This window comes from Siphateles boraxobius, unplaced genomic scaffold (assembly GCF_051911475.1).
Source record: "Siphateles boraxobius isolate OS27281-9 unplaced genomic scaffold, OSU_SipBor_1 32, whole genome shotgun sequence".
In the NCBI taxonomy this organism is placed as follows: domain Eukaryota; kingdom Metazoa; phylum Chordata; class Actinopteri; order Cypriniformes; family Leuciscidae; genus Siphateles; species Siphateles boraxobius.
Window position 1 is genome coordinate 6498086 of NW_027508942.1, and position 20896 is coordinate 6518981.

A 20896-nucleotide genomic window follows, 5' to 3' on the forward strand; every position below is an offset into this window, starting at 1 on the left:
ATAATCCACACAAAACAAAACATGACATGAAAGCACATAAAACAAGGCAAACACACACAGAACCGGAGTGTCACAATACCAAGAAATAGACTAGACAGAACCCGGACACTGAGACTGCTGTCACGGCACTCTTTGTCCTTCTTTTTATTTTATTATACACTCTCAGAAAAAAAGGTACAGAAGCTGTCACTGGGACAGTATCCTTCTAAAGGGTTCGAATATGTACCATTTAGAGACTAATATACACTCTTTAGGTAGTTTTTTGAAAAGGTACAGCCACAGTGACAGCTTTCTGTGAGTGTACGTTCGTTTAAACTCCTCTCTATTTCTATTATTCATTAACATTTATTCTTTTACAGATTCCTCTTCTGAATTCTCTATTATTCCTGTTATTATTCCATTAATCACAGATGTTACTGAATGTCCAAACTGTAAGGTTACGCTTATTATTATAACCTTTCTACAAATTTCATTTTGAATTAAGGACGACATTATTAAATCAGCTTTTGATTCAGGAGATTTAGTAGTACACCATTTCGTTCTACAATCTGCCCTCGCAGATTATGCGACAAAATTATAATACACCGGAAGTTATTCTCACTAACCCCGGATTACACTTTTAATCTCTCTTCTACATATTCTATTTCTTTTATCGCCTGTACTTCTAAAAGGATAAAACTGCACTGCAGTCCCTTCAATTATCAGTTGTCTGTTTCCATTAAGGACAACCATTCCCTCTATTTGTATTAGTCCCTAATGTATTTTTTATTATTATTATTATTATTTTATCTATAATTTCGTTTTCTTACTTAATTGATTCTTCCCTCACATCATCTTGTAAGCGCTTCTCTAGTATTCTCCAAATTAATGATTTCTTCCTTATATTTCTTGACTTTTCTGCTGGCATTTTGTCTATTTTTTTATATTTAGTAACGTATATTGTCATTGGTCGTACTTCTGGTATTTTTGACACTATACCCTCAACTTCTTTGTTTTTACACTGAATATATACAGTGCTATTTTAAATCTTTTAACTTTTACTTCCTGTACCCACAGTTTTGTTTACTATTGTGAATACTATTGTTTCATTCAATTCTTCTATTCTCAATGGTCTCTGGATGGAAGCCAAAGTACTAATAAATTAAGTTCAATCTCTTGATCTGATATATTAACTTATATACAGTATATATATCACTATTCTCCACTACAAGCACACCAGGATCACTCGTATTCACTTGACTGAGATCTGCCGTATGAGATTTATCTCGGCTAAATAAACCTTCACAGACTTTTTTGCTTTTACGGTTTATTATTTTTCATGCGCGCACTCAACCCTTTCTGGGTCGTGTAAATAATTCGTCCTAGAATTATTCTTAGTCTAATCGAGTTTTATATCGATCTCCTATTTAACTCTACACTCTTGTGTATCCTACACGACGTTTCTAGTTTCTAATCAATTTTATTTATTTATTTATTTATTTGGGACCGTGCACATTAATGAACAATCTAACAGTCCCGAGGCAGGAAGACAAAAACATGTAAAATAATGCAACATTATAGAATATGACAATATACAATATGAAGCAGAAGCACATTAGCACACATTCAGGCAGTTTACATTGTATCAATAAAATTAGTCAAAATGAGGACATACGTAACTGTGAACTTTTTAGAAGCTGTTTAATTTATTGTCTAGTGTTTGTGATCAATGATCAATCCTCTACTACCACGTTCGGCGCCATGTTTTATGTTCATGTATAATCTTAAACACTGGCTTTGACCTTATTTTAATTATTCTCAGGTTAGGTAAAGTCAGTCAAATCCGTCCTAAAGAATAATTATTTGAATTTCCATACTTACAATATTTAGATCACAGATCACTTCTCTGTGGTCAGTTCAGCTCAATCTTTTGTAAAACAGAGACTTCTTAATTTCAATTATATATATTATTTTTTATTAATTACATGTTAACTAGTTTTACATACAATGTACTGATATATATAAAACAAAAATAAAGGTAAATCAAAACCACTTTCTAAATAAACCAGTTTCTTAATAAATACTTACAACATTTATTTGCAGTGTTTTCTTCATAAACGATTTTACTTACTATATGCTTACAATGATTATTAAAGTGTCTTACATTAAATAACACTTTCTTAATAAATCGTTTAACAACAACTTCTGGTGTCTTGCTTTATAAAAACACTTTCATTATATAAAGTTACCGTTATGGTTGACTACAACACATAAGTGCTTTATACACAAGAAGGCATAATTATAATAGAATTATTGCATATTCCATAACAATATAAATATTCCCAATTGGAGAAAAACATATAGACAGATTCGATTAAAATGTGAAACTTGTATGAAAAGAGGATATAATAAAACTATAAGAACTGATTATGGTGGAATCAGAAAATAAACGAGGAGAGGTCATTACATATAGCTGGACCTTTGAATCCCAGCTCAAAGTTAGGTAATAAATATATTTTAGGAGCAGTCGATGGATTTTCAAATCAAATATGGGCAAAAGCGTTGAAAGAAACTAGTGTGAAAGCTATAGAAGAGTTGATGACAGTAGACCTGAGAGTTTAAGAGCTGATAATGGAACATATTTTCTTTAATTAGAAGAATGGTTATCTAAAAAGCATATAGTTTTGCACAAAGCATTGAGATATTCATCAGAAAGTAATGGATTTGCCGAACGTGCAGTAGTGACTTTAAAACGTTTCTTTACAGCAAATCATAATGACTATGGAGGAAGCATTATATTATAATAATTGAACTAATGTTAATCGAGAAGATAAAGAAAAGAAAGGGCAACATGATGTGTGGATTAGATTGAATAATAAGAAATCAACTAAGCCTTTTAAAGACTTGATTACTAAGAAAGATCAGGTTATAAGAATAGTTGAAGCACACAGTGGAGTTATTAGAAAATGGGATTTGGAGTAAATTTCAGTAAAATAGGAAAGAGGGGGGGGGGGGTCTCTTCTTAGAGGAGTGAAGTGACAGATATAACTTTATATATAGATATAACTTTCAGGTATAACTTTCTCCTAACATGCATGAAAGACAAGTTATGATAAGAATGATAAGAATGTACAGTTATGGGGTAATAATACTACTGATAGTGTGTCTCTGGACGGAGCAAAGTTAATAAGAACAAAATTAGATAAAGTAAGCGTGATTAAAACAGTTCATAAACGTTTTGTCATAAATGGGAAACTAAAATGAGACTGTAAACAGTATTCAGACATGGGCAGTATTTCAATTAAATGTATTTTAAATACGTATTTAATTACTTTAGTGTATTTTGTAATTTGTATTTTGCAGGTGTGAAAAAATTAAAATGTATTTTGTAACAAAATATTTTGAGGGAGTGTATTTGGAGTATTTCAAATACTTAAGGAAAATCACCATAGTAAATGATTTCGCCATATTTTCGGTCTGATGTTGGCAATGGCAATGTCCAGGTTAGATGCACGAACATCACGTGACACCCTGTAGACCGGGCTCAATCCAAGAAGGGAATGAGTTTTGAACTCTTGAAAACGGCATTAAGGTAAAGTGTTTTGTGACAAATATACAGTCTACACACACACACATATTGCACACTGAACGGCATTATAGAGAAAATAATTGTGCCTTTTTTTTCACAAAAAAAAAGAAAGAAAATAATTTTGCCTTATGAGACCAACTGTGTTGTCAATCATAAAAGGACGTCATAGGCCCTAACTTACCTATTATGAAACAGCGCGTCTGTCGTAACGCCACTGAAATCTCCATGCTAAGCAAGTAAAGCGTTCACAATATAACGTTCACCATCTGCTGTTTTTACGCGTTTTTAAACGTATTACATGAGTAATATTGATATTGATTTTGTATAAAATAATCATCAATCCTATTGTTTTTCAGTAATTGCGCACGCAGCGCGATTCTACTATGGAAAAGGCACACGGGGTCAGGGCGGTTAGAGTCTCGTGTGTAAAACAAACCCACACATGTTATGATTAATATGGAATTTTGATTTTGTGACGAAAATTCTCTGTCTGTTATTTTTACCCAAAAATCGCTGCAAAAGATGCTTTCCAACAGGTTTTATCGTAGTTTTTGTCCAACTCTAACACAGGGGAGCTAACACAGAAACCGAAAATTCTCGGGACAGCAGCATTTTTCCAAGTTTCAATCTTAACCGATTTATTTGATCAGAAACGATCTTAAAACAGGGCTTTAAGTGTAAAATACCGAACTTGTCCTTTAAGGCACGAGTAGAGTAACGGTGATAATATGGCTACGTAGCTTACATCAAACTACCACACCACTGATGTGAACATAGCTATACATGACATTTACGTCAGAGGGAGCTATTTCAGGCCCTGTAGAGATTTAGTGAAATGCCCATACTTTTTTATTTTGCTTCTTCGCCATTTTGAAGTTACACATTTCCCATATTTGTGTTATTGCTACTATTTGTGTTATTGACCTTTCAGTAATAAAAAAAAGACTTAAGATTATTGTGGGAGTATTTTTGTATTTTCAAAATACTAATTACTTGTATTTTATTTAAATACATTTTTCACATCAGTATTTTGTGTTTTATTTTGTTACATTTTATGAGCCAGTATTTGTATTTTGTAACAAAATAGTTTTTGATGTATTTGTGCCCACCTGTGACAGTATGGCAGAGCGAGTGAATGAGGCTATAAGCAAGTAAAGTAAACCTGTTGGCAAATGGCTTGGGTATCGAACACCGGAAGTACAAGAATATAAGAAAACCTTTAACAAAAAGGGGAATATGTGGAAGGGGAATAAGCCCGATTTAAAGAGAGAAATCTTCTAACACATAAAATACTCCTATTCAAACTTTGTTTATATTATGTAGTTATTAGTGGTGCTTGCTTAAAGCAAGGCAACACTATTGTTATTGTCCATACTTATTATTCTTTTTCTTATTATTATTCCTCTGGCCACTTTTTGACGTGCTACTCCTCCCGCAGTTTTTGTCACAGACCCATAAATGAGGTGTCAAAACGTGCGGCCTGTTCGGGAATGGTGTGCTATGACTTTTATAAGCGATCGGGGGTACGATGTTTGCCCCAGGGGCGAAAAACCGGCCGAAAAATCCCATAGACTTAACATTGCGTCAAACTTTGACGAGTCGTAGCTCGGAACGAGGATGTCGCAGAAACGTGTAATTTACCACATTTTAAGAGGCTGACAGGCTCTGTAAGAATATACCACACAATGGGGTAAAAGTTGCACCCCTGGGGGGCAGGAGCTGCCCAAAGTTTCCCCATTGACTTACTACGGTGTTTCATGGGCCGTCCTACACCATAGAAACCGCTTTTATATTGAACATAACTCTGGATCACAGTGTCATAGAGACAAGGGGGCGGGCTCATTTTACTCAGACAACCAATCAGTCTCTCAGGATCATTGTGAAGCTATCAAGCCACGCCCTAGCAACCATTCAGAGCACCTTAGCAACAACTCCCATAGACTTCCATTGAAAGAGATCGAAGGGATATCTCTGGACTGAATTGTCATAGAAACATGAGGGTGGTCTCGTTTGACTCGGGGCAGCAAACAGCCAATCATGAATCACCTCAACACTTCCTAGCCACGCCCTAGCAACCATTGTCGAGCACCTTAGCAACCAAAATCCAAAGAGGAATATCGTCCATTCTGAATGTCACAGAGGCATGGGAGTTGGTTTATATCATTCATACTGACAAGCAGCCTTTGGAGTTTCATCATTGGCAGCTGCCAAGCCACTCCCTAGTAACCAAACAGAGTACCCTAGCAACCATTTTGCAAGACCTACATCTCTGCATCAGAACATCGTATAGAAATGGGGGTTGGGTCTTTTGACTCATGCTAGCACACAGGACTTTCAACATGCTAAACATGCTAGATGTGAATAGCTACATGCTAATATTGATTAGCTAAGTGCTAAATCATGCCATGAACATTATAAAAACTCTATAGTAACCAAATGTGAACACTACCAACCACCTAGTAACACCATAGCAACCATCCAGAATACCATAGCAACCACCTAAAACACCCTAGCAACCACCCAAAACACCCTAGCAACCGCCTAGCAACACCATTGCAACCACCCAGAATACCCTAGCAACCGCCTGGCAAAACCCTAGCAACCACCCAGAATACCCTAGCAACCACCTAGCAACACCCTAGCAACCACTCCGAACACCCTAGCAACCGCCTAGCAACACCCTAGCAACCACCCAGAACACCCAAGCAACCGCCTAGCAACACCCTAGCAATCAACCAGAATACCCTAGCAACCACCTAGCAACACCCTAGCAACCACTCAGAACACCCTAGCAACCGCCTAGCAACCACCCAGAACTCCCTAGCAACCGCCTAGCAACACCCTAGCAACCACCCAGAACACCCTAGCAACCACCTAGCAACACCCTAGCAAACCACCCAAACCACCCTAGCAACCACCTAGCAACACCCTAGCAACCACCCAGAACACCCTAGCAACTGCCTAGAAACGCCCTAGCAACCACCCAGAACACCCTAGCAACCACCAGAACACCCTAGCAACCACCTAGCAACACCATAGCAACCACCGAGAATACCCTAGCAACCGCCTAGCAACACCCTAGCAACCACCCAGAACACTCTAGCAACTGCCTAGCAACCACCCAGAATACCCTAGCAACCGCCTAGCAACACCATTGCAACCACCCAGAACACCATAGCAACCGGCTAGCAACACCCTAGCAACCACCCAGAATACCCTAGCAACCTCCTAGCAACACCATAGCAACTACCCTAGCAACACCCTAGCAACCACCCAGAACACCCTAGCAACGGCCTAGCAACACCATAGCAACCACCCAGAATACCCTGGCAACCGCCTAACAACGCCCTAGCAACCGAGCGGCGAGTTTTGCCACTGCAAGCACCACTTCACATTTTCTTCTGGAAATGTACATTCTAGTTCTTTTTAGTGGTGCTTGCCAAAGGCAAGGCATCACTATTGTTATTGTGTATACTTATTATTATACTTATTCTTATTATTCTGGACAAAGTTTGGCGCGTAACTCGTCCAGCAAATTTTGTCACAGACCCCTGAGTGAGGCGTCAAATCGTGATGAAAATCGCCCATGAAATGGGCCGTCCTACACCATAGAAACCGCTTTTATATTGAACATAACTCTGGATCACAGTGTCATAGAGACAAGGGGGCGGGCTCATTTTACTCAGACAACCAATCAGTCTCTCAGGATCATTGTGAAGCTATCAAGCCACGCCCTAGCAACCATTTAGAGCACCTTAGCAACAACTCCCATAGACTTCCATTGAAAGAGATCGAAGGGATATCTCTGGACTGAATTGTCATAGAAACATGAGGGTGGTCTAGTTTGACTCGGGGCAGCAAACAGCCAATCATGAATCACCTCAACACTTCCTAGCCACGCCCTAGCAACCATTGTCGAGCACCTTAGCAACCAAAATCCAAAGAGGAATATCGTCCATTCTGAATGTCACAGAGGCGTGGGAGTTGGTTTATATCATTCATACTGACAAGAAGCCTTTGGAGTTTCATGATTGGCAGCTGCCAAGCCACTCCCTAGCAACCAAACAGAGTACCCTAGCAACCATTTCGCAAGACCTAAATCTCTGCATCAAAACATCGTATAGAGATGGGGGTTGGTTTATACATTCACATTGACTTTGGAGCTTCATGATTGGCAGCTGCCAAGCCACTCCCTAGCAACTAAACAGAGTACCCTAGCAAACGTTTTGCAAGACCAATATCTCTGCATCAGAACATCGTATAGAGATGGGGGTTGGCTCTTTTGACTCATGCTAGCAAACAGGACTTGCTACATGCTACACATGCTAGCAGTGAATAGCTACATGCTAATATTGATTAGCTAAGTGCTAAATCATGCCAATAAAATGCTACAAACTCAACAGTAACCATCTTTGACAACTACCAACCACCTAGTAACACCATAGCAACCACCCAGATTACCCTAGCAACACCCTAGCAACCACCCAGAACACCCTAGCAACTGCCTAGCAACACCCTAACAACCACCCAGAACACCCTAGCAACCACCAGAATACCCTAGCAACCGCCTAGCAACACCCTAACAACCACCCAGAACACTCTAGCAACCGCCTAGCAACCACCCAGAATACCCTAGCAACCGCCTTGCAACACCATTGCAACCACCCAGAACACCATAGCAACCGCCTAGCAACACCCTAGCAACCACCCAGAATACCCTAGCAACCTCCTAGCAACACCATAGCAACTACCCTAGCAACACCTTAGCAACTGCCTAGCAACACCCTAGCAACCACCCAGAACACCCTAGCAACCGCCTAGCAACACCATAGCAACCACCAAGAGTACCCTGGCATCCGCCTAGCAACGCCCTAGCAACCGAGTGGCGAGTTTTGCCACTGCAAGCACCACTTCACATTTTCTTCTGGAAATGTACATTCTAGTTGTATTATAGTATTATCCCGAATGATTCATGACTAAGAGATGTATTACAGAAAGCTCAACTTTGTTGTATCTTTCAGGAGATGGAGTGAATGATGACGATGATGGATTTATTTGTCCTCAAGAGGAAATTTCTTTCCAGATGCGTACGTAATACAATCACACATAACATATTAGGAACATGGACATATAAACATACAGAAACGAGAAACAAGAGAGCATACTTGATATATCAGTGGCTGATTTCCTCTGTATTTAGAGCTCGTATAGATACAGGAACAAAACTCTTACTAAACTTGGCCTTTCTACACATCGATAGCCTATACCTACGGCCAGAAGGAAGAATGATAAAATATTTGTAAAGCCTGTTTTATGCTTCTGCGTCGAATCAACGGCGTACCCCCGCAGACCCCTCTGCGTCGCCGCGAACCCCTCCGCCGTAGCTCGACGTGCACCTCCAAAAAATTGTAACTACACCTCGAGGCGACGCAGACCACAAGAACCACAGAACCATAAAACGGCCACGACGCTGTAGGAGTGACGGCGTAGCTATGCCGTGGAGTTAACGCAGAAGCATAATGAGGCCTTAAAGTGGGTGTTCTGAGTCATTTAAAAAATGTTGTGCCTTACGCATCGTGAGTGTGGAGACACTATCCGATAAATTGGGGGTAGGCCTAGAGAGACCAATAATTTTACTTGCTAAATGAGTTATCTTTAGGAATTTGTTCTTGTTGGCATATGAAAGAAACAGATGGCCCCATAAGTGAGGACTAGCTGGCTCAATAATACTGCGATACAGAAGCAGAAGAAGACGTGGCTGAACAGACAAGTGCCAAACGGTGCTGATCCACTTGTCCGATACGACTGTCGCGTGGTTATCGCGACACCTCTCCAGATTTGTACGTTGATGGGCGTTCATCTATTTGGCGCTATGGGCGTGGTTTTGACCGAGCGGGACATGTGGACCTGCGAGAGACATCCCTCCGTCTCCATATGCTCTACTTCTATTGGATAGACGCCTCGCGTTCAACGGACTTCATTTCCAATGTTCATACTTACAGTAATCAGGATAGCTGTTTTATGGTTTTATGGAAACTTAGATGAGTGTGCTAAAACGAGGACAAGATACAGGAAATTGGAAAAAAATGGAAATTACATATGATGTGGCGTAATGATGATATATTAAAAAAAGTAGATAGTCAGGTCGAAAATAAAACCTGTAAGGCTAAAGAGATTGTATTGGATAGGTTGTACCTGTGTAGAAAATTGGAAATGTGAAAATAATCATAAAGATAAGATAAAAATAAATGGCAAGGGAAACCATTGGTTAACATTTTCAGATGGAAATGGAGTTAAGAGTCGAGGAGTAAGAATAGCAACAATACTGAAGCAAGATCTAATGTGGAGAAACTTAATAACAGAGAATAATACAGTAACTGATCAAATGATAATACAGTTGAGACTGTTGGATGTGCTGGAAGACGTAGCAATACACAAGTATGAAAAAATATTTCCAATCATAGTTAAACAAAAGGCTGTGAGTTAGGTCATTACGCAGTAAGAGTGCAGGATAGCAATAAAAGGTTAGGGAAATATTATTCCATATACCTATAGTCCGGATGAGATATACAAATGATGAAGAAATAATTACCTGGGCAATTCCTAGAGAAATAATAAGAGTATTATAAGAAGGAAGATGTGCCAAAACCAGCATATAAAATGACATTTGGCAGAGGATTAGATATTGTTCAATTTTAAGTATTTTGGAGGAAGTAGTCCCAGTATATTTAAAGGATGGGCTTGTTTGAATCAGACATTGGACAGGAATATTAAAAGGAAATATATAAACCAAGGGATAAGAAGATTATTATCTGACCCAATTGTGACTGATATGTCCATATCTGCTGATACAGCAGCGCATTACAATACACAGGAAAAGGTAGATGTATGCCACACTTTCCATTCTATTTTGAAGCAGCTTGAAGACAATATTTTAAAGAAAGAATAGAAATTGGTGAGCCTGAGAAACTTAGGAGTATAGAAGGAGAAATTAAAAGAAAGTGGTCATTGTTTAGTGAAGAAAAACGTTTGCTAATTGGTGGAGTGGGAAAAAACACATGTAACATTGAAGTGGATGGTAAATCATTTTCGGATGATATTAACCATAGTCACTGTATTGTACCTTCTAATTATTCTTGAGTTGTCTGGTTTAGGAAGGATTCTCAGAATAATTTTTTCTGCGATATGTAGATTGTCAAAGAAGTGTAGAAGGGGCGTGAAGAAATCCTATGACCATAAAACCATAAAACAGCTATCCTGATTACTGTAAGTATGAACATTTTAATACTTATTGGTTAGAACAGATTAGACTTACTTCACCTAACCTAAGAATACATTTAAAAAAAGGTAAAAGGTGTTTTAGATTACGCCCCATTAAAGAGTGTGCGAGTGTGTGTGTGTGTGTGTGTGTGTGTGTGTGTGTGTGTGTGTGTGTGTGTGTGTGTGTGTGTGTGTGTGTGTGTGTGTGTGTGTGTGTGTGTGTGTGTGTGTGTGTGTGTGTGTGTGTGTGTGTGTGTGAGTGTGTGAGAAATTCAGAATTTGCTGACTTTCTATCAGAGTTAGTAATGGCTGGAGATAAAGTCCTAAAGGAAAGAGAAAGACAGCACCATTGCATACAGAGAGGCCTTAAAAACTGCTAGATCTGCTTATTTTTCAACCCTATTAGAAGAAAATAAACATAATCCTATTTATTTATTTGAAACAGTGACTAAACTAACGAAAAATAAAGCTTCAACACCATACGTTTGCAAGCAGCACAACAGTAATGACTTTATGAACTTCTTCACTTATAAGATTGATAATATTAGGGAGAAAATTACAACTATGCAACCGTCTACTACAGTATCGCATCAGACAGTGCATTATAGTCTCACTGATGAAAAATTCGATTCATTCATTGCTATAGGAGAGGAAGAATTTTCTAAACTCGTAAAATCATCTAAATCGACAACATGTATGTTAGACCCTATACCGACTAAACTATTGAAAGAGATGCTTCCAGAAGTCATAGATCCTCTTCTTAACATCATTAATTCATCTTTGTCATTAGGATACATACCAAAAACCTTTAAGCTGGCTATGATTAAACCGCTTGTTAAAAAAACCCAACTCGATCCTACAGAATTAGTCAATTACAGGCCGATCTTGAATCTACCTTTTCTGTCAAAGATACTAGAAAAAGCAGTATCCTCACAATTGTGTTCCTTTCTTGAAAGAAATGATATCTGCGAGGATTTCCAGTCATGATTTAGACCGTATCATAGTACTGAGACTGCTCTCATTAGAGTCACAAATGATTTGCTCTTATCATCCGATCGTGGTTGTATCTCTCTATTAGTGTTACTCGATCTTAGTGCTGCTTTTGACACTATTGACCACAACATTATTTTAAATAGACTCGAAAATTATGTTGGCATTAGTGGAATTGCACTAGCATGGTTTAAATCATATTTATCTGACCGCTATCAGTTTGTAGCAGTAAATGAAGAGATGTCTTATCGATCCCAAATTCAGTATGGCGTACCACAAGGCTCAGTACTAGGACCGCTGCTATTCACTCTGTACATGCTACATACACACACACACACACACACACACACACACACACACACACACACACACACACTGTACATGCTACCCTTAGGAGATATCATTAGGAAGCATGGCATTAGTTTTCACTGTTATGCTGATGATACTCAGCTCTATTTCTGTTCACTCACTGATGAAACTTACCAATCCACAAAATTAATGGAATGCATAGCTGATATAAAAAACTGGATGACTAGTAATTTCCTACTACTTAATTCTGAAAAGAGAGATTCAAATTATTGGAAAAAAAACTTCAGGCCGTAATTGTAACGGTTCACAGAGACGGATGTAAATGCAAAAGACTCTTTATTCAGGTGTACACAGACACGAAGGTCAGACACTAAACACAGGTAGACTCTTTCCACAGGTGCAGGACAGGCGATCAGCGCGAGATGGAAGGTGACACAGGGAACTCGGTGAGCGACTGGTGCTGGTGATAACCCGTGAAGACCCAGTGCAGTGCTTGGTAATCCAGTGCAGGTGAAGAATCCAGATGAGACGAAGAACACAGGGAATCCACAATCCAACACGAACAAGAACACAGGAACACACCGGGGAAACCACATCGATCTGACAACATGAGACACCAGTTACTGAACTTATAAAGGGACAAACGGATTGAAACCAGCTGGCGCTGCTGATCAGCAGTGATCAGTGACCACGCCCACAGACACACATACACACACACAACAATCGCACGCGAGACAAGAGAGAGACAGTGAATCCATAAACCGTGACAGTAATAACCTAGAATACCGTCTAACACTTGATGCCTGCTCTGTCAAGTCTTCGACGTCGGCTAGGAACCTGTGTGTGTGTGTGTGTGTGTGTGTGTGTGTGTGTGTGTGTGTGTGTGTGTGTGTGTGTGTGTGTGTGTGTGTGTGTGTGTGTGTGTGTGTGTGTGTGCTCTTTGATAGCAATCTTTCATTTGAAAGTCACGTGTCTAGTATCTGTAAATACTGCATTTTTTCATCTTAAAAATATATCTAAATTACGTCATATGCTCTAATTGAAAAATGCAGAACAGTTAGTTCATGCGTTCATGACATCAAGGCTAGATTATTGTAATGCTCTACTGGGTGGTTGCCCTGCACGCTTAATAAACAAACTACAGCTGGTCCAAAACGCAGCCGCTAGAGTTCTTACCAGAACCAGGAAGTACGACCATATTATCCCGGTTCTGTCAACACTGCATTGGCTCCCTATTAAACATCGTATAAATTTTAAAATATTGCTGATTACTTACAAAGCACTAAATGGTTTAGCTCCCCAGTACTTGAGCGAGCTCTTAACGCATTATAGTCCTTCACGTCTATTGCGATCTCAAAGTTCTGGCCAGTTGATAATACCTAGAATATATAAATCGACTGCTGGCGGTAGATCCTTTTCCTATTTAGCACCAAAACTTTGGAACAATCTTCCTAACATTGTCCGGGAAGCAGACACAGTCTGTCAGTTCAAATCTAGACTAAAAACACATCTCTTTGGCTTAGCATACACATAACACTCTATAGACTTCTATAATTCAATGTTAGGCTGCATAGTTTAGATCAGCCGGAACCGGGAACACTTCCAATAAATCCTGATGTACTTTGTACATCATAAGAAGGATGGCGTCTACGCTAAAATAAGTCTCTCTGTTTATCCCGAGCTTTACCGCAGTCCTCCAGATCCAGGCCGTATCCGGATCTGATGAAGGACCTGCGCCTGTACATGACAACATCGCATCCCTGATAGGCTTGGGTATCGGGGACTAGCTTTGCGATTTTCCCGGTATCGTTCAAAAGTTTAAATTTCAATTCCTAGTTTCGATTCACAGTCCGCCGACCGGAAGAAGAAACCGCTGAACACCAACAAAGAAGCGTCCACTGGAAGTGTTGGCATAAATGAGCGAAGCAACTCGAGAGTCATCCTAATGCTGCTAATAGCGCGTCAAATTCGCGCCTACTGCGCGCCTACCGCGTCTAGTTATACGCTTGAACACTTTGAATCCATTTGCGCGTCAAGAGCGAAATTGACGCACGTAAAAAAGGAGTTTTCGCGTCTATATAAACATAGACATTATAAACTGAAAAGCGGGCCTGTCCCCATTCGCGCCGCAGGAATTTTTTACGCGCCTAACGCGTCTTTGCATTGAAATCACTCGCGCCAGACGCTCTATTAGCGTCTGGTGTGAACGCAGCATCAAACCAAGGCATGGATATGTTCCAAAAGTGTTCTCGACGCCGTTTGGAGCACAGGTTATTGCGCTGGTTGCTCTCTCCTCGCCAGATGACGAAGCTTTTACAAGTTGTTTCTTATTGTTTATTTGCTATTCTGCACTAGGTTAGCCCATCAGTGGGAGCACGGTAACATGTTTAACTACCTGCAGCATCATACACTCATGTGTAAATGTGTTTTCATGAGGTTTTCAAAAATAAAGCTCTCTTGAGGAAAGTGTACCCCTGTGAAAATATATTCATTATTTATAATATTTATATTCAAGTTCATAGATTTGATATTTATATTGTAGTTGAAAACAACCCTGTGAGAAATTCATAGTAAAGTTCATAAAAAGTAAGTTCATAGAATTAAAATCGATGGAGAAGGTTAGACTATTTCCTTCAGAAAGATCGTTGGTTACCTAGCTCATTTAAAATATCCTAAACTTTTTTGACCCTGTCTCTTAAAAGAATCGGAATCGAGAATCGTTAGGAACCGGAATCGAAACAAGGAATCGAAATCGAAATCGGAATCGTTCACTAGTCTCTCCCCTGTGAAGGCCTCCTTCACTTTACCTCTGTACTGATAAAACGTTCATGTGGCTACGCGGAAACGATAAAAAATTCTCAGAGCCACCAAGCACTGTTTTATGCAAATGAGCGGCCGGATCGCATTAAAAGGTTTTCTGTTAGAACGGTGTGTGTTAGCGGCCGCTAAATTAATAACTAATGATCGTTGCGACGGAAGTGAATCATTCAAAACTAACTTTAGCTGGACAATAACTCTATTCTAGATCTGCTGTAAAGCCTAAACAATCTCTGTTACTGTAATCTCCTATTATCACTGTAAAGCTGCTGTGAAACTCTATATTGTTAAAAGTGCTGTATAAATGAAGGAGACTTGACTTGTATGTGTGTGAGTGTGTGTGTGTGTGTGTGTGTGTGTGTGTGTGTGTGAGGGTGTGTGTGTGTGAGGGTGTGTGTGTGTGGTCAAATCATAGGGTCAAATCACAGAAAAAGGTTAAATCAAAGTCCTATATATATAGTCTCTGGTTAAATCCAGTTTATCCATGCAGTTCAGCTCAGTTTTCTGTTGCAGTGTGAACATGCGTTATGTATCAGATTAATGCGTTATGTATCAGATTAATGTGTTTATGTCAGTGTTATAATCAGGGCTCCATATCGGAACCACAACAACAACAAAATAGCAGGTAGGTAATTTTGTTAGTAACAGACTTCATCACAGATTTTCTTTTTTCCCAGTTTAAGGAATTTCCAATTCAGGAAAAATATGCATGTATTTATATCTTGCAACAGTGATTCCCTTATGAAAGAATAACTACGGTATCGTGACACACATGACAACTCGATTTTGAGATTTTTTTAATCAAGCTCTGAATTTTTAACTACTGCTGCAAAAGGCGTCATACGATTCACACCAAACTTTCTCAACATGATACAATATTAAAGATACTAAATTACGAACAGATATTAAATATCTTGAACGGTGTTGCCATGACGAGGTATTAAAGTAATGACAAAATATGGAACCTGGAGGAGTGTCATATCTTGTAAATAATAAATGATATACTTTTATACATTTCTATATAAATTAAATATATAAAAAAGTGAAAAACACATTTTATTATTTTTGTTATAATTAATGCATTATGTGCAAGTTAAAAATAGACAGATTTCATGCTGGTTGAAATAAATAAATAAAATCAAATGTAATACATAGTATTAGGCCTATTTTTAAATAAAGAAAATATGGAAAAAATACTTCAAGGTGCAACATGAAGGTCCATATTTGTTTTATTCCAGCAGATGAAAAAACACAGACCATCTTCAGCATCAGAGAAACACAGTGGTCTTCATCTCCGTCATCCTCACACACACATACACACACACACATACACATAGTGACACACCCTTCTGTCACGCAAACAGATGTCATGATTTCAGACATTACATTCAAGAATTTTCCCTCTCACAGTTTCTGCGGTTTCATATCTGTGTCCAGATGTTTTCATAGGCATTATGTGAAAGTGATTACAAATATGTGCTAGAAACACAAAAGTCGAGACGATGTTTTCAATCCTTTAAGATTTCAGCTTCTCAGAAATAGCAGGTTATTTAAGTTCGGCCTCAGAGATGCAGTCACAGTAAACCGGAGAGTTAGTTCTCTACGCCAACGTACTTCAATACTAAACGGACGGACAGCATGAATGAAAGGGCGAAATTACCGTTTACATCCTCACACATGTGCCATCTTGTTTTCTTTTTAGTTCAAGTCTTTTTCTCCTCTTCCCTGAGATGCCCAGTGGCTAAATGATGTTTATCTGACATAATACTCCAAATTCACTGTAAAAAAGAATTGTTCTTCCTCAGTTTTTTTGTCTTGTTTTCCAAATATCTAAGCATTCTTAAATTACTGGAGAAGCTAAATGAATGAAGATATTAAGTCTTATTAATAATAAATAAGATATTAAAAATGCATCACCACCAATGTTACTCGTGTATGGAGTAGAAACAACGACACCTCAGCGTCTGTTTTCAGGCTTTCAGGTCTCTCCAGTGCTAAAGCATTGGTTCTCAACTCCAGTCCTCGGGACCCTCTGCTCTGCACATTTTGTATGTCTCTCTTATCTGACACACTCAGTTCAGATCAAGGAGTCTCTCCTAACGAGCTGGTGATCTGAATCAGGTGTGTTAAATAAGGAGAGATAAAAAATGTGCAGGGCAGTGGGTACCGAGGACTGGTGTTGAGAACCACTGTTCTAAAGCTCTTTTTTTTCTGACACGCCCCCTAAGGCTGATTGGCTCACTCTGTCTCCTCCCCCATTAAGAGTGTACCCGCCCCCTATGGCTGATTGGCTCACTCTGTCTCCTCCCCCATTATGAGTGGATACGCCCTCTACGGCTGATTGGCTGACTCTGTCTCCTCCCCCATTATGAGTGGACCCGCCCCCTATGGCTGATTGGCTCACTCTGTCTCCTCCCCCATTAAGAGTGGACCCGCCCCCTATGGCTGATTGGCTCACTCTGTCTCCTCCCCCATTATGAGTGGATACGCCCTCTACGGCTGATTGGCTGACTCTGTCTCCTCCCCCATTATGAGTGGACACGGCCCCTACGGTTGATTGGCTCACTCTGTCTCCTCCCCCATTATGAGTGGACACGCCCCCTATGGTTGATTGGCTCACTCTGTCTCCTCCCCCATTATGAGTGGACACGCCCCCTAAGGCTGATTGGCTCACTCTGTCTCCTCCCCCATTAAGAGTGGACCCGCCCCCTATGGCTGATTGGCTCACTCTGTCTCCTCCCCCACTATGAGTGGATACGCCCTCTACGGCTGATTGGCTGACTCTGTCTCCTACCCCATTATGAGTGGACACGCCCCCTACGGTTGATTGGCTCACTCTGTCTCCTCCCCCATTATGAGTGGACATGCCCCCTACGGTTGATTGGCTCACTCTGTCTCCTCCCCCATTATGAGTGGACCCGCCCCCTAAGGCTGATTGGCTCACTCTGTCTCCTCCCCCATTAAGAGTGGACCCGCCCCCTATGGCTGATTGGCTAACTCTGTCTCCTCCCCCATTATGAGTGGATACGCCCTCTACGGCTGATTGGCTGACTCTGTCCCCTCCCCCATTATGAGTGGACACGCCCCCTACGGTTGATTGGCTCACTCTGTCTCCTCCCCCATTATGAGTGGACACGCCCCCTACGGTTGATTGGCTCACTCTGTCTCCTCCCCCATTATGAGTGGACACGCCCCCTATGGTTGATTGGCTCAGTCTATCTCCTCCCCCATTATGACTGGACACACCCTCTACGGTTGATTGGCTTACTCTATCTCCTCCCCTATCATGAGTGGACACGCCCCCTACTGCTGATGACTAGCTCACTTTCTCTCCTCCCCCATCATGGGAGGACTAGCCACTACAGCTAATTGGCTTACTCTCCCCTCCTCCATCATGAGTGGAGACGCCCCCTACTGCTGATTGGCTCACTCCTCACCCATCATGAGTGGACAAGCCCCCTACTGCTGATTGGCTCGCTCCTCCCCCATCATGAGTGGACACGCCCCCTACTGCTGATTGGCTTACTCCTCCCCCATTATGAGTGGACACGCCCCCTACTGCTGATTGGCTAAATCTTGTTTTGTTTTTACAAAACTTAATATCATTAATACTCAATATTAAGTAATGTTACGTCTCAAGTAAATACATCGTGATTTAAAAATGTTTCGATATTTGTACTGAAAAACAGGAGAAAAACCCTTTTTGCGTATGAAGTAGGAGATTTTGATGAATTCTGATTGAATGGGGTCATTCACACAGGACGCGTTCTTGTGATCCATCGAAGCATCAAGCTGACGACTTTGGCCATTGCATTTGCATCACTGAACATTACACTTTCTTTTAGGGGATGGTGTGTTAAAAATAGTCTCACGTTGAAAACATCTCGAAACATCCTGTGTTTACGGCCCTGTATGATGCGAATGCCTTATGATTTATGGCGAAGGCGTTGTGTTTTCCTGTAGCTCAAACTGTAGAGCATTGGCGCTTGCAACGCCAAGATCATGGGTCCGATCCCCAGGGAAAGCAAGAACTGATAAGAATGTAAAAAAAGTGTTCCTTGGAATGCAATGCAAGTTGCTTTGGATAAAGGCGTCTGCTAAATGCATAAAAGTAAATGTAAATTTATGGGGTTCTAGCTTTGTGGACGTGTTCTCAGGTGAGAGCGTATTCAAATGTGCCCTTCTCCAGGCCCTCGAGCCCGTCGCCCCAGCTCGAGGACGGCATGCTACTGTAGGGGTCCAACAGGATCCGGAAACACCTGACGATCAACAAGCCCAGAAACACCAGCAACATCCCCACAAACGCGAAGGCTGTCTTCTGCTCCAGGCTCAGGGAATATGCCATGATGTCTCCGCTGCTCATGGCTGCCAGACTGTGGTTGTAATGAACGCTACACATGTTCTCGGACGAGCCCCTTCATCCTCATGCGGCGATATTGGGGATCAACAGGGGATGGATGGACACCTGTGAAGGTAAAGGATATTTCATGGAATCAATCAGACATGGGCTCATTTAAGTTTCATTAGTAGTATGTAATCTTGTTGTTGGAGCAGGAAAAACATCTGCAAAGCACAAAGTCCCTGCAAAGGGAGTTACTGATAAGAATGTAAATGTGTACTTTGAAATGCGATGTAAGTTGCTTTGAATAAAGGCATCTACCAAATGCATAAATGTAAATTTATGGGGCTCTAGCTTTGGGAAGGTGTTCTCGAGCACTGAAAACGCTGTATTCTGCTGCCTGGCCAGTAGGTGGCGACATCATTTTGTAAAGAAACTTTGCGCCTTTAGACTGAACACGTAATACGCATGTGCATGACGTCACTGTTTTTACAAATTAGTTTTTTTGTAGTTTACACAGAGATAATAACGGTATCGTTTTCAATGCGATGTTTGTCTGTGTGTGTGTGTGTGTGTGTGTGTGTGAGAGTGTGATAGGTTGGGGATCAACAAGGATGGATGGACACCTGTGAAGGGAAGTTATATTTTATGGAGTCAAATCAGACACAGGCTCATTTCAAAACAGCACTTTAAGGATCTGAGCGCATGGTCTAAAGCAAGGGCACTTAGTGCGTGTCTGAATCCACTTTTGCTAGTTTAACGACGGTTAAAATGGTCGGCCCTCGCGGCGCTGGTCTAACAGGGTCGTCCCTATTCTCTTAATGAGTGATGGGTGTATTTTGGGCGTAACGTGCAATAAACCAATCAGAGTCTCATCTCCCATTCCCTTTAAGAGGGAAAAAAATCTGTGGCGGATTCGATATTTACGATTATTTTTCTAAATGTCATAGTCATTTGTTAACAAACAAGTATTCATTACTTCAATGAGCTCATTGTTTCTGCATTAAATTATTACAATGTTTAAATTAATACATTTTTCGCTAACTGTGATTTTTTGTATATGTACATATCTGAAATGCATAACTTAGACAGTTTCCTCTGATAACAGATCACTCGATTGTGGACCTGCCTATAGGCTCATATTACTAACACGCTCTTTAAATAACAAAAAAAAAATACTGCGCCATTGAGTGTAGACCAGGTTTCAGTTGTTCAATGGCTCAGTCTATTTCAGTTCCTCAAAATAGCAACGGTCCAACAATGCGCCTGAACACACACCTCGTTTTCAGACCCGCAGCCCATGAGCGAACAAATGGGTAGAAATGCATTTGCTATTTAAACAACGTGGCACCGGATGAAAAAATGAAAACTATGTCAGGCTGAAACCGATAAGGGCCTATTTTCTATTTTGCTTATTTCCATGTTCACCTGTCTTTTGTGTGTAATTTTGCTGTTTGAGCAGGAAAAACATCTGCAAAGTCCCTCTATAGGGAGTTATTGGGTATACGTTTACACGACAACACTTAAAAAAACAGAAGCGTTTTTCCTTTGCATTGTTTGTGTACAGATTGTCTCTGTTCACAAGGATCCACGAAAACGACTGAAAACGCTGT

At 40.4% G+C, this 20896-nt stretch overlaps 1 long non-coding RNA gene across 1 annotated transcript in view; it reads left to right on the top strand.

The window, feature by feature from the left end:
• Positions 1-19920, top strand: part of LOC143700935 (uncharacterized) — a 43526-nt gene extending 23606 nt beyond the window's left edge. The window contains exons 3-4 of the long non-coding RNA XR_013189681.1: positions 19134-19417; positions 19871-19920. This is a non-coding gene — a long non-coding RNA (uncharacterized LOC143700935). The remainder of the gene's footprint in view (positions 1-19133; positions 19418-19870) is intronic.
• The last annotated feature ends 976 nt before the right edge of the window (positions 19921-20896 follow it).